Source organism: Gorilla gorilla, chromosome X (assembly GCF_029281585.2).
Source record: "Gorilla gorilla gorilla isolate KB3781 chromosome X, NHGRI_mGorGor1-v2.1_pri, whole genome shotgun sequence".
NCBI lineage: Eukaryota > Metazoa > Chordata > Mammalia > Primates > Hominidae > Gorilla > Gorilla gorilla.
The window spans coordinates 159,923,730-159,937,931 of NC_073247.2; positions in this window are offsets into that span (position 1 = coordinate 159,923,730).

Below are 14,202 nucleotides of genomic sequence, written 5' to 3' on the forward strand. Positions count from 1 at the left end.
ATCCATTCCTTGCCTCTTCAGCCTCTGGTGGCTGCTTACCTTCCTTTGCTTGTGGCTGCATCACTCAAATCTCTATCTCTGTGGACACATTGCCTTATCCTTTTCTGTGGGTGTCAAATCTCCACTGCTTCACTTTTATAAGGCTACATGCGATTACATTTAGGGCCCACCTGGATAATCTAGTGTAAATTCACCATCCTGAGATCTTTAACTTCATCACATCTGCAAAGTCCTTTTTGACCATATAAGGTAACAGAGACACATTACAGGGATTAAGACATGGATATCTTTTGAGAGCCAGTTATTGAGTCTACCACAGCTAGTATGGAAAAATTTGTCTGGGCGACCTGCACCTAGCTTGGTTTCTACCCCATGCCAGTTTATTCAAATGCAAATCCATCTCTATTCTCCTGCTGGCTTAGACATCTGGAGCCTTGCCAGCCAATCTGGTCCCTTAGCCTGCTTTTGCATGAGCCTAGAACTTCAAAAGTCTGATTCCAGCTTCATCCTCAAGATCCACAATTGCCTTTCTGCTTGGGTCTGACCCTTACTGGTTTTTCATGCCTCTCCCCAGCGTATGACCTATACGCCCAGGGAATGCCCCCAAAAGTCAGGTTAATTCCATCTCATTCAACAAGGGTTGATCTACATTCTACAGTTAGAGAAGGGGATAGTGGTGGAAGGCTCTGATGCACTCAGATTGACTAGGATGTGAGTCAAGGATTTCAGGGCTTACAACCCTGGGCATCTTCTCTAGGATAATGGTGCTTTGAGGAAGTTCTGGAGAAGGCTACTGCTCCACGGCCGGTGCTGGCTGCTCTGTAGGCCCCTGTATAATTTTACTGATGCTTATTGAAATACATACGCATACACACACTCAACATACATGAATATATGCACATGTGTATATGTGTGTATATATAATATATATACACACATAGGATGAAGTATTTTGATGAAAAGTATAGGATATATCCGTAAGTGTATGCATATATCCTATACTTTTCATCAAAATACTTTATTTGTATATTCTAATTCACATGACAACTCAAATAATACCACTCAGTGGTTCTCATGCATTCATTTACTGAGAACCTCCTCCATGCCAGGCCCCTTTGCTTGGGGTTAGGGATACAGAGGTGAATCTCCTGTGGTCTACACTCTTACATGGATCACAGTTTAGGGAGTAGACAGATTTAGATATGAGTAATTAAAGAATAGAGTGATTGTTGCTATTAGACTATGCAATCCTGGGATCAGGGTGAGGCGAGTGAGGTATACACGTAGGGCACAAAATTTAAGGAGTCTCCAAAATCTCAGTATTCAAGGTAATTAATATTTTACTGCAATACTTTGAAAAAAATTAATGGGAAAAAAATCCATGATGAACAAAAGTGCCTTCTTTTGCCATGTAAGGTAACATATTGACAGGTTTCAAGAATTGAGTCATGAATATCTTTGGGGAAGGGGCATTATTCATCCTACCACAGGTACTAACATGTGAATGAGCATAATACTTTGTGGGGCAGTGCCTGTAAAAGGGGAAGCTGGGAAGGGAGTGGCAGAAGTGAGTCCAGCACCCACACTTACAGATAGTTACCTGTCTTCACATTGATTCTTGTAAGTGTTTGGGGGGTGTTGGCAGTTGCTGAGCTTTGGTTGGAAGTCTGTAGGATCTTTTGTCTTGCCAAAATAGACTAGGCCTGATCAACTTTGGCAATCACTGCTCTGGGAAATCAAAGCAGGAGTTTGAATAGACATGTTCCACCTTGACAGGGTGCTAGCCAAACTTGGCATTATGGCCATCTGGAGAGATGACTAGTGATGTAGGTTCCATATGTGCTGGAGGGAATATTTTTTTGGATTGGTCAATGCATTGACCGCTGTGGTGTCTAAAGCTAGCAAGCTTGAAATGTGTGAGTCGATAAGAGCTGATGCCTTCAGGATGACATTCTTGGAATGTTTCACCAACTTACTGAGGGTCACAATGGACAAAAGAGTTAGTGTGATGCAAATGTTAGAGGCAGCTCCTAATAGGCAGCCGATCAAGTTGAAATCTCTAAGCATATCTTGCTTGCATTGGAAAGAATTTGTCCTGGCCTGCTTCAATTTCAAGATAAGAGCCAGGGCAGTGTGAATCTTGATTAAGTTAATGCAGAAAAAGAAATAGAATACTTAGGAACAGAAAGTACAAGAAGGGCCAGGTTTACTAGCCCACATTATACCTCTCCTCTCCTGCCCCCACGTTTCATCCACATAGCATCTACCTGTTACAGAATCCTCCCGGAAGGTACATGTTTCATTTCTCAAACAGAAGCAATTTTCATAGTCTTCTAGTAGATCTTTAGTCATATTTCTATTTCCAAGTCAGGGTAACATCATGGTCAGCTAAGAAATATATCTTGTTTTTAATATTTTTTTATTATAAGTGTAATAAATATTCATTCTAAAGAAACTGGGAAAGTATAGAAAAATGAGATAAGGGGAGAAATCATATAATCAAACCCCTGAAAAACTGATTATTGAAGTATATTTTCTTTCAGTTGTTTTCAATGCATAGTGACTTTTCTATGCTTACATACATGCATGTGGGTATATATATGTATATGTGTGTATAGATGTAGAAATAGTATATATGTATATATATGTGTGTCTGTCTATACAGGATACACACATCATATACACATATATACACACAAACACATATATACACATATATGATTAAGAGTTTTTACAACTTTTTACTCTGATTATTTCTTACCATTCTTTGTTCTCATCTATTTTGACCTGATGATCAGCATCAGCCCACACAGTCAACCACTTCCTTCTCAAAACACTTACTTCCCTGGGCTTTTCTATCACCGAACTCCTAATTTTCCTCTGATTCACTTCCCATTTGTTCTGAGAGTGCTTTGTCATCATGACTTCCTTTGACTACTGAATTGTGGAATTCTTCAGAGCTAAGGCCTGCTCCTCTTCTCTTCTGGCTTTGTATTTCTGCTCCAGGTGGTTTCTCCCATTGTCATGATTTTAAATACTATTTGGATGCAGATGCCTCTCACATTTTGATCTCTAGTACGAACCTCTTCTTTAAAATCCAGGTTTACACACCCAGCTGCCTTACTTGACATCTCTACTAGAATGTTTCACAGGCATCTCACACTCAACAGGTCTACACAGAGCTCTTGACTTCCCCTTCCTACACCTGCCTCTCCAATCTTGCCTGTTTCAGCAAATGTTACCATGTTCCATGTTCCACGTGTGGCTTAATCCCAAATGAAGGAGTCACCTCCATTTCCCTTGCCTCTCACATCCAATCCATCACCAAGTCCTGCTTACCCTATCCCATATTAGGCTTTGAATTGACCCATTTCTTTCTATCTCCATTGCTATCCCTTGGGCTACCTGACTATGACAACAGTCTCTAACTCTTGTCTCTTCTAATCAATTCTTTATATAATATCCATAATCATCTTTTATAAAATAAATTATATTATGTGATAAAAATTCTTAAATTTATCTAGCTATTGACCTGATAAATGAATTATGGTATAAACATATGATGGAATACTATACTCTAATAAAAACAAATGAAGCAGGCAGCCATGCACTGAAATTGAAAGATCTCCAAGATATATTATTAGATGAAAAAAAGTCAATATAGAAAGTAGCATATAATAGCAAAAGTAGTAACTTTTGGCATAAGAAATATAGATAAAAAAATCCATTTGTATCTGCATCATAACTCTAAAAACCTTCATAATAAACTAATAAAATGGTTATTTGTGGATGGGTAAGGGAAATATGTGGTAGACAGGTAAAGGGGTGGGGGCAAGACATATCACAGTAAACCTTTTTTATATTGTTTGGATTTTTGAACCATGTGGATGTATTTCCTATTCAAAAAATAAAACTAGAAATAGCTTCCCATTGCACATAGAATAAAACTAATTTTCCCTGCCATGGTCTACAAGGCCTCTGCCCACCCACCCCCACTTCCCTACCATTCCTATCATTCTCTCGGTGCTTCTCAGTTCAAATGATCCTCCTTAGTTAATCCTATACACCATGCATTTTTCCATCTCAGTGTCTTTGTGCTTCCTTTTTTCTTTGCCTTGACTGCAATTTCTCCTGGTCTTCACATGGCTAACTCCATGAAATCTCTGTTAAAACATGACTTCAGGCCAGGCACAGTAGTTCATGCCTATAATCTAAGCACTTTGGGAGGCCGAGGCAGGAGGATCACTAGAACCTAGGACTTTAAAACCAGGCTGGTAAATATAGCGAGACCCCATCTCTAAACAATAAAAAATTGGTCAGGTGTGGTGGTATGTGCCTGTATTCCTAGCTGTTGGGGAAGCTGAGGCAGGAGGATCTCTTGATCCCAGGAGTTTGAGGCTTCAGTGAACCATAATCGCACCACTGCACTCCAGCCTGTGTGACAGAGTTAGACTCTATCCCCCCGGCCAAGAAAAAAAAGGTCACATCAGAGATCTTGTCCCTGAGGTGACTTGGTAGGTTTGCTGCATCCTACCTTTTATTCATCTCAATCACGGTACCTTGGTCTCTTCCTTCCTAGCACGTGCCACCATTTTTCATTATTTTGTTTAAATAATTTATTTGGTTGCTCATCATCTATATCTTTCACTAGACACCAAACTTCATGAGGATGGGAACCACATATATCTTTTTCACTGTTGTATAACCAGCTTCTGCCCTCTCTGCCTGATACATAGTAGGTAATCAGTAAATGTTAACTTCATGTGTAAATGCAGATGCATGTCATAAGCATTTAAGCCACATCACTATAATTTTTTTAGAATATCTTTGTAATAATTGTGTAATATTCCATCCAGTGGCTACACAAGAGTTAATGCAGCCATTTTCATGTTGACATTTAGGTAGGTATCAAAAATGTATGAAAATATGCTTAACCTCGACATTGTCAATATTGCATATAGTCATGTTTAATTTTTTATTTATGTGATAGTTTGAAAAGTGATACCTTTAAAAATTTTAATTTTTCTTTCTTTGATTACTGATACAGTATTACATGCTTTCCATATGAACTACTTGGATTTCTTTTTTATGGATTGTCCTAAACATCTTTTGAATTATATCCTTCTCTTACTCCAATGCTAATGTCTTAAATCCAGGTCTTATCATTTCTGGCCTAGATTGTTTAACAGCTTTCCTACTAGTCTTGTGATCTCTAGCCTCACTGCCTTCCTTTCAGGAGAATGTATCCTTTCTCCTAAAGCCAGAGTGTCTTTTTTTTTTCTAAAATGAATATTTGTTTATAGTATTTACAGTATTGCTTAGAACTCTTGATCCCATTGCCTAGAAGATAAAGACTAAGATCTGTCATGTTATACCCCACAATTATAGCTTCAACGGATCCAGCTAAAAGTCTTACCCCCATCCAACATCACATACTCATAGTCAACCCCCTGCCACACACACACGTCATGTTCATGTCTAGTTAATTACTCTCTCTGGAATACCCTTATATCCCATCTTTCATCCAGCTGGGAAACATCTGCTCATCTTTCAAGATTAGATCAAGGGTCAGTTCTTCTATGAAGACTGAGTCTCCCAGTCTTGGTAAAACTGACCACTACCTTCCTCATGTTACTCTTATACTTCAGATTTTTATCATATCAACTGTAATACTTGGTTGTGCTCCTTTTTTCATGTTCAATTCCTAGTAGATTTTAACTACTTTAAGAGACCATTTCTTATAAACTTTACCTCCCCTAGTGCCTAGCACATTTCTTGAAATATATAGTCTATAGCCAATGAATATGTGTTGAAGGTATTTGCCATTATTTGAGTATTAGTATTTCCTTATAGATTTATATGAGTGATTTATATGTTAAACATAATAATTCTTTGTTTTACTTATGAATATTTTCATCAGCTTACAAATTGTTTAAGTTTGATTATAATATGCTTGAATAAGTTGGTTGCTTTATAGGAGTGTTAATCTGTATAAAGTCAAATTTATTAATGTTCTAAATTATTTTTCATTATTTCTAAGTTTAGAAATTCCTATTCCCATTAGAGATTTGATAAATATTTATCTCTGTTTTCTTCTAGTTTTATTGTTTGCATTTTTTAAACATTTAACTCGGCTGGGTGCAGTGGCTCATGCCTGTAATCCCAGCACTTCGGGAGGCCGAGGCGGGCAGATCACGAGGTCAGGAGATTGAGACCATCCTGGCTAACACAGTGAAACCCTGTCTCTACTAAAAAAAATACAAAAAAAATTAGCCAGGCATGGTGGTGGGCGCCTGTAGTCCCAGCTACTTGGGAGGCTGAGGCAGGAGAATGCCGTGAACCCGGGAGGCAGAGCTTGCCATGAGCCGAGACTGCACCGCTGCACTCCAGCCTGGGTGACAGAGCGAGTCTCCGTCCCAAAACAAACAAACAAACAAACAAACATTTAACTCAATAATCCATCTGGAATTTACTTGATGTATAATAAGTATTTCGTTTATTTTTCCCTAGTTAATTAACTACTTGTCCCAATATCATTTATTAATAAACCTTTTTCCCCCTTGATTTGAGATACCTTATTTATCATATATTTGTTTCATATACATAGTAAGATCAGCATGGGCAATATACATGACTTCATTCATTTGTATGTCTACATTTGTTCCAGTACCCTAATGCTTTAATAATTATAGATCTATAACCTGTCTTTCAAATGCAGTAAGGTATAAACGAAATTGTTAATATCTGATATGATGAATTTCCATTCATTACTCTTGTTTTTCAAAGTTTTCTATGCAATGTTTTTCCATTTTTTTCTCAATTAAATCTTAGGATTACTTTATTGAGTTCCCAAAGGAGTACTGCTATTATTTTGTTTGGAATTCAGCTGAAATTATAAGTAATTTAAAAGAGAATTAATCTTCCTTTGCCACATTTAGTCTTCCAACTCAGAAACATGGTGTTATCCCCTACTTATTCAAGTCTTTTTTAAATATATTTCTCAGTAAAGTTTTAGAGTTCTCCATTGTAGGTCTCATATGGTTCCAATTAAGATTACTCCTAGGCATTTTGAATTGCATTCAGAAAACTTCTCTGATATGACCGAAAATGACCATGCAACCCACTGATAAATCTAAACCAGAATATTGGGGCTGATATTTTTTAGGCCACGTGGTCTGACGGCAATTGAGGCCATATAGTGTAGTGGTTATGTTCATAGGCTTTGGTGTCTACATAGATGTGATTCTGAATCCTGGTTGTCACTTATTAACTATGTGACCTTGGGCAAATTATGTAAACTCTGTTTCAGCTGCTTCCTCTAGAGAACAGGGATACTAACAGTACCTCTCCTCATAGGGGTTTGGTAAGGAACTTGCAGGATAATGAAAGTGAAAGCTTAATATGGTGCTTCAGACATAATAAGTGCTCAATAAATGTGAGCTAAGATGGCAGTGCTGATTAATGGTGACAACAGAGAAGAATTGGAAATAGAACTATCTTGAAAATTCTGATAGCCAAAAATCACAGGAAAATGACAAGGAAAAATACCCAAAGGAAAGTGAAGATAAACAGGGAGAGGAAAGTTAGAAAAGAATAGGTGCTTGTGTTAGGGAGTTATAAGACTCTTTTCTGGTTTGAAGAATATGGAAAAAGGCTGTATCATTATAGGAAGTAGCAATAAGAACTACGCTAGGGAAACTACCAGAAGCCAAGGAGAGGGAAGGGGAAGCAATGACATGCCATAGATTTGATTCATCATTTTATTAATCACAGCATATTTTGTTTGAGAATGTCAGTAGCATTCAACTAGAAGGACAGATCACTTTTTAAATGTGTACAAGCATGGAGTAGAGAATGGGGAGAATGGAAGGGAGGGAGGCAGGGAAATAGAAGAGAGGTTGGTTCTTATATGTGAATGCTTACACAAATGTATACTTAATTATGCCATATGAACAGCAGAGTTTGAATTTTAATCTAGAGGTGTTTTGGCATGGTCAACTGCAAGGAGGAAACTTGATTTATTGTGTGTAACCTTGTTTGGGGAAAAATCAAATTAGCATCCTTAATTTAATCTGAAGTACAAACAGGAAGCTGAAGGCTGAGGAGCCCTGTAAAGAGAATATGGGAAAGTGTCATGTTGCCTAATGGTTCCTGTTCCAACTCATTTCTATTCCCATTAATATCCCCAAGATGCAACTCAGTAATGATATTGATATGGTTTGACTGTGTCCCCACCCAAATCTCATCTTGAATTGTAGCTCCCATATTCCCACATGTTGTAGGAGGGACCTGGTGGGAGATAATTGAATCATGGGGGTGGTTTCCCCCATACTGTTCTCATGGTAATGAATAAGTCTCACAAGATCTGATCGTTTCATAAGGAGAAACTGCTTTCCCTTGGCTCTCATTCTGTCTGGTTTGTCACCATGTAAGACGTGTTTTTCACCTTCCACCAGGGTTGTCAGGCCTCCCCAGCCACATAGAACTGTGAGTTCATTAAACCCCTTTTTCTTTATAAATTACCCAGTCTCGGGTATATCTTTATCAGCAGCATGAAAACAGACTAATACAGTAAATCAGTACCAGTAAAGTGGGACGATTCTGTAAAGATACCCAAAAATGTGAAAGCGACTTTGGAACTGGTTAACAGGCAGAACTTGGAACAGTTTGGAGGGCTCAGAAGAAGACAGGAAAATATGGGAAAGTTTCGAACTTCCTAGAGACTTGTTGAATAACTTTTACCAAAATGTTGATAATGATATGGACAATGAAATCCGGGTTGAGGTGGTCTCAGGTGGAGACGAGGAACTTCTTGGGAATTGGAGTTAGTTGCAAACATAGTAAAAGTGACTCTTGCTATGTTTTAGCAAACAGACTGGCAGCATTTTGCCCCACCCTAAAGATTTGTGGAACTTTTCACTTGAGGGAGATGACTTACAGTTTCTGGTGGAAGAAATTTCTAAGCAGCTGAACACTCAAGATGTGACTCGGGTGCTGTTAAAAGCATTCAGTTTTAAAAGGGAAACAGAGCATTAAAGTTCAGAAAATTTGCAGCCTGTTGATGTGACAGAAAAGAAAAACCCATTTTCTGAGGAGAAATTCAAGTCAGCTGCATACATTTGCATAAGTAATGAGGAGTCAAATGTTAATCCCCAAGACAATGGGAAAAATGTCTCCAGGGCATGCCAGAGACCTTTGTGGCAGCCCCTCCCATCACAGGCTGCTCCCCAGAGGCTTAGGAGGAAAAAATGGTTTCATGGACCAGGCCCAGGGCCCCACTGCTACATGCAGCCTAAAGACTTGGTACCCTGCTTCCCAGCTACTCTAGCCATGGCTAAAAGGGGCCAAGGTACAGCTTGAGATCTTGCTTCAGAGGGTGCAAACCCCAAGACTTGGCAGTTTCCACTGTTGAGCCTGCAGGTGTGCAGAAGTCAAGAATTGAGGCTTATAAATCTCTATCTAGATTTCAGAGGATGTATGGAAATACATGGATGTCCAGGCAAAAGTTTGCTGCAGGGCGAGGGCCCTCATGCAGAACCTCTGCTAGGGTAGTGCAGAAGGGAATTGTGGGGTTGAAGCCCCCACACAGAGTCCCTACTGAGGCACTGCCTAGTTGAGTTATGAGAAGAGGGCCACCATCCTCCAGACTCCAGAATAGTAGACTCACCAACAGCTGGCACTGTGTGCCTGGAAAAGCTGCAGACACTCAATGCCAGCCCATGAAAGCAACCAAGAGGCGGGCTATAACCTGCAAAGCCACAGGGGCAGAGCTGCCCAAGACCATGAGAACCCACCTCTTGCGTCAGTGTGAGCTGAATGTAAGACATGGAGTCAAAGGAGATCATTTTAGAGCTTTAAGATTTGATTGCCCTGCTGGATTTTGGACTTGCATGGGGCCTGTATCCCCTTCATTTTGGCCAATTTCTCCCTTTTGGAATGGGTGTATTTAGCCAATGCCTGTACAGGCTCATAGGCAGAAGGGACTTGCCTTGTCTCAGATGAGACTTTGGGCTGTGGACTTTTGAGTTAATGCCGAAATGAGTAAAGACCTTGGGGGACTGTTGGGAAGGCATGATTGGTTTTGAAATGTGAGGACATGAGATTTGGGAGGGTCCAGGGACAGAATGATATGGCTTGGCTGTGTCCCTACCCAAATCTCATCTTGAATTGTAGCTCTCACAATTTCCATGTGTTGTGGGAGGAACCCAGTAGGAAATAATTGAATCATGGGGGCAGTTCCCCCATACTGTTCTCGTGGTAGTGAATAAGTCTCATGAGATCTGATGGTTTTATAAGGGGAAACCCCTTTTGCTTGGCTCTCATTCTCTCTTGTCTGGTGCCAGGTAAGATGTGCCTTTCACCTTCTGCCATAATTATGAGGCCTCCCCAGCCATGTGGAACTATGAGTCCATTAAACCTCTTTTTCTTTATAAATTACCCAGTCTCAGGTATGTCTTTATCAGCAATGTGAAAACAGACTAATACAGATATTTTTATATACAAGGTCCATTATTAAATATAAGATATTCTAGATATTCTGGAGTATCATGGCATACTCTAACATTAGTGCCATAAAAGCCCTTCAAGACCAACTAATCGAAGGGCTTCATTTGGCAGACAGCATCACTAAGGCCCATAGGAGGGAAATGACTCATGTACAGTTGTGTGGTGAGCTGGTTGGCAGAGCTACAACTAACACTGAGATCTCCTGATTCACAGTGCCTTTCTTTTCACCATAACACAGATTCTGCCTATTTTTAGAAACCCCCTAGGACATCTGTCTCTTGGCATATACTCATCCTTTGCTCTGGGACCTTCTAGTGCATGTAGGATATGTTTTATAAAAACTTACCAATGTGATTTTCTTTCTGTGGGGGACTAGGGTGATGGGAACATAATACAGACCACATATGGAGAAGGAAAGAATATTTTCCAGAAGTTAAATTGTATTTTTATCTTTTTCCCTCTAGAGGTATTTCTGAAAAGATTTTTAAAAATTTAAACACTATCACTTCACAGCCTCAAAGGCTGGCCTATCTGGGCAAGGTGTTCGAGATAGGCTGTGCCAATTCTGCTTCCCTTCTAGGCATCCCATGGGAAAATGGCTTACATCTATAGAACACTAGTTTTCTTCAAAGTATGTAATAACAATGATAATAACACTTACACAACCCTTTACAGCTTTCAAAATGCATACATACTATTTTAAAAAGCTATATTATGTTTCTGATTATACACATGTTCTTGCTCTTTAAAAAAATCAAAACTATAGAAACATACAATATAGACAGTATGTTCCATAATCTTACACCACTAGAGATAGTTATAGCTGTTAACCATTTAGCCTCTGTTTCCTGTAGACCATGTTATTTACATGTGTAGATGTATAGTTTCTTGCTATTACAAAAGGGAGCACCCAATATAAAGAATTTTGCACTTGATTTTTTTTCAACTCTCAATGTGTCCTGGATAGCTTTCCATCCTGATCTATGTATCTTATTTTTTTTTATTATACTTAAAGTTTTACGGTACATGTGCACAACATGCAGGATTGTTACAAATGTATACATGTGCCATGTTGGTGTGCTGCACCCATTAACTCGTCATTTAGCATTAGGTATATCTCCTAATGCTACCCCTCCCCCCACCCCACAACAGGCCCCAGTGTGTGATATTCCCCTTCCTGTGTCCACGTGTTCTCATTGTTCAATTCCCACCTATGAGTGAGAACATGTGGTGTTCGGTTTTTTGGCCTTGTGATAGTTTGCTGAGAATGATGGTTTCCGGCTTATCCATGTCCCTACAAAGGACATGAAGTCATCATTTTTTATGGCTGCATAGTATTCCATGGTGTATATGTGCCACATTTTCTTAATCCAGTCTATCATTGTTGGACATTTGGCTTGGTTCCAAGTCTTTGCTATTGTGAATAGTGCCACAATAAACATACGTGTGCATGTGTCTTTATAGCAGCATGATTTATAATTCTTTGGGTATATACCCAGTAATGGGATGGCTGGGTCAAACGGTATTTCTGGTTCTAGATCCCTGAGGAATCGCCACACTGACTTCCACAATGGTTGAACTAGTTTACAGTCCCACCAACAGTGTAAAAGTGTTCCTATTTCTCCACATCCTCTCCAGCACCTGTTGTTTCCTGACTTTTTAATGATCGCCATTCTAACTGGTGTGAGATGGTATCTCAATGTGGTTTTGATCTGCATTTCTCTGATGGCCAGTGATGATGAACATTTTCTCATGTGTCTGTTGGCTGCCTAAATGTCTTCTTTTGAGAAGTGTCTGTTCATATCCTTTGCCCACGTGTTGATGGGGTTGTTTGTTTTTTTTCTTGTAAACTTGTTTGAGTTCATTGTAGATTCTGGATATTAGCCCTTTCTCAGAAGAGTAGATTGCAAAAATTTTCTCCCATTCTGTAGGTTGCCTGTTCACTCTGATGGTAGTTTCTTTTGCTATGCAGAAGCTCTTTAGTTTAATTAGATCCCATTTGTCAATTTTGGCTTTTGTTGCCATTGCTTTTGGTGTTGTAGACATGAAGTCCTTGCCCATGCCTATGTCCTGAATGGTATTGCCTAGGTTTTCTTCTAGGGTTTTTATGGTTTTAGGTCTAACATTTAAGTCTTCAATCCACCTTCAATTAATTTTTGTATAAGGTGTAAGCATGGGATCCAGTTTCAGCTTTATTCATATGGCTAGGCAGTTTTCCCAGCACCACTTATTAAATAGGGAATCCTTTCCACATTTCTTGTTTTTGTCAGGTTTATCAAAGATCAGATAGTTCTAGATATGTGGCATTATTTCTGAGGGCTCTGTTCTGTTCCAGTGGTCTATATCTCTGTTTTGGTACCAGTACCATGCTGTTTTGGTTACTGTAGCCTTCTAGTATAGTTTGAAGTCAGGTAGCATGATGCCTCCAGCTTTGTTCTTTTGGCTTAGGATTGACTTGGCAATGCGGGCTCTTTTTTGGTTCCATATGAACTTTAAAGTAGTTTTTTCCTATTCTGTGAGGAAAGTCATTGGTAGCTTGATGGGGATGGCATTGAATCTATAAATTACCTTGGGCAGTATGGCCATTTTCATTATATTGATTCCTCCTTTCCATGAGCATGGAATGTTCTTCCATTTGTTTGTATCCTCTTTTATTTCATTGAGCAGTGGTTTGTGGTTCTCCTTGAAGAGGTCCTTCACATCCCTTGTAAGTTGGATTCCTAGGTATTTTATTCTCTTTGAAGCAATTGTGAATGGGAGTTCACTCATGATTTGGCTCTCTGTTTGTCTGTTATTGGTGTATAAGAATGCTTGTGATTTTTGCACATTGATTTTGTATCCTGAGACTTTGCTGAAGTTGCTTATCAGCTTAAGGAGATTTTGGGCTGAGATGATGGGGTTTTCTAGATATACAGTCATGTCATCTGCAAACAGAGACAATTTGACTTCCTCTTTTCCTAATTGAATACCCTTTATTTCTTTCTCCTGCCTGATTGCCCTGGCCAGAACTTCCAACACCATGTTGAATAAGAGTGGTGAGACAGGGCATCCCTGTCTTGTGCCAGTTTTCAAAGGGAATGCTTCCAGTTTTTGCCCATTCAGTATGATACTGGCTGTGGATTTGTCATAGATAGCTTTTATTATTTTGAGATACATCCCATCAATATCTAATTTGTTGAGTGTTTTTAGCATGAAGGGTTGTTGAATTTCGTCAAAGGACTTTTCTGCATCTATTGAGATAATCATGTGGTTTTGGCATTGGTTCTGTTTATATGCTGGATTACGTTTATTGATTTGCATATGTTGAACCAGCCTTGCATCCCAGGGATGAAGCCCACTTGATCATGCTGGATAAGCTTTTTGATGTGCTGCTGGATACAGTTTGCCAGTATTTTAGTAAAGATTTTTGCATTGATGTTCATCAGGGATATTGGTCTAAAATTCTCTTTTTTTGGTTGTGTCTCTGCCAGGCTTTGGTATCAGGATGATGCTGGCCTCATAAAATGAGTTCGGGAGGATTCCCTCTTTTTCTTTTGATTGGAATAGTTTCAGAAGGAATGGTACCAACTCCTCCTTGTACCTCTGGGAGAATTTGGCTGTGAATCCATCTGGTCCTGGACTTTTTTTCATTGGTAAGCTATTAATTATTGCCTCAATTTCAGAGCCTATTATTAGTCTATTCAGAGATTCAACTTC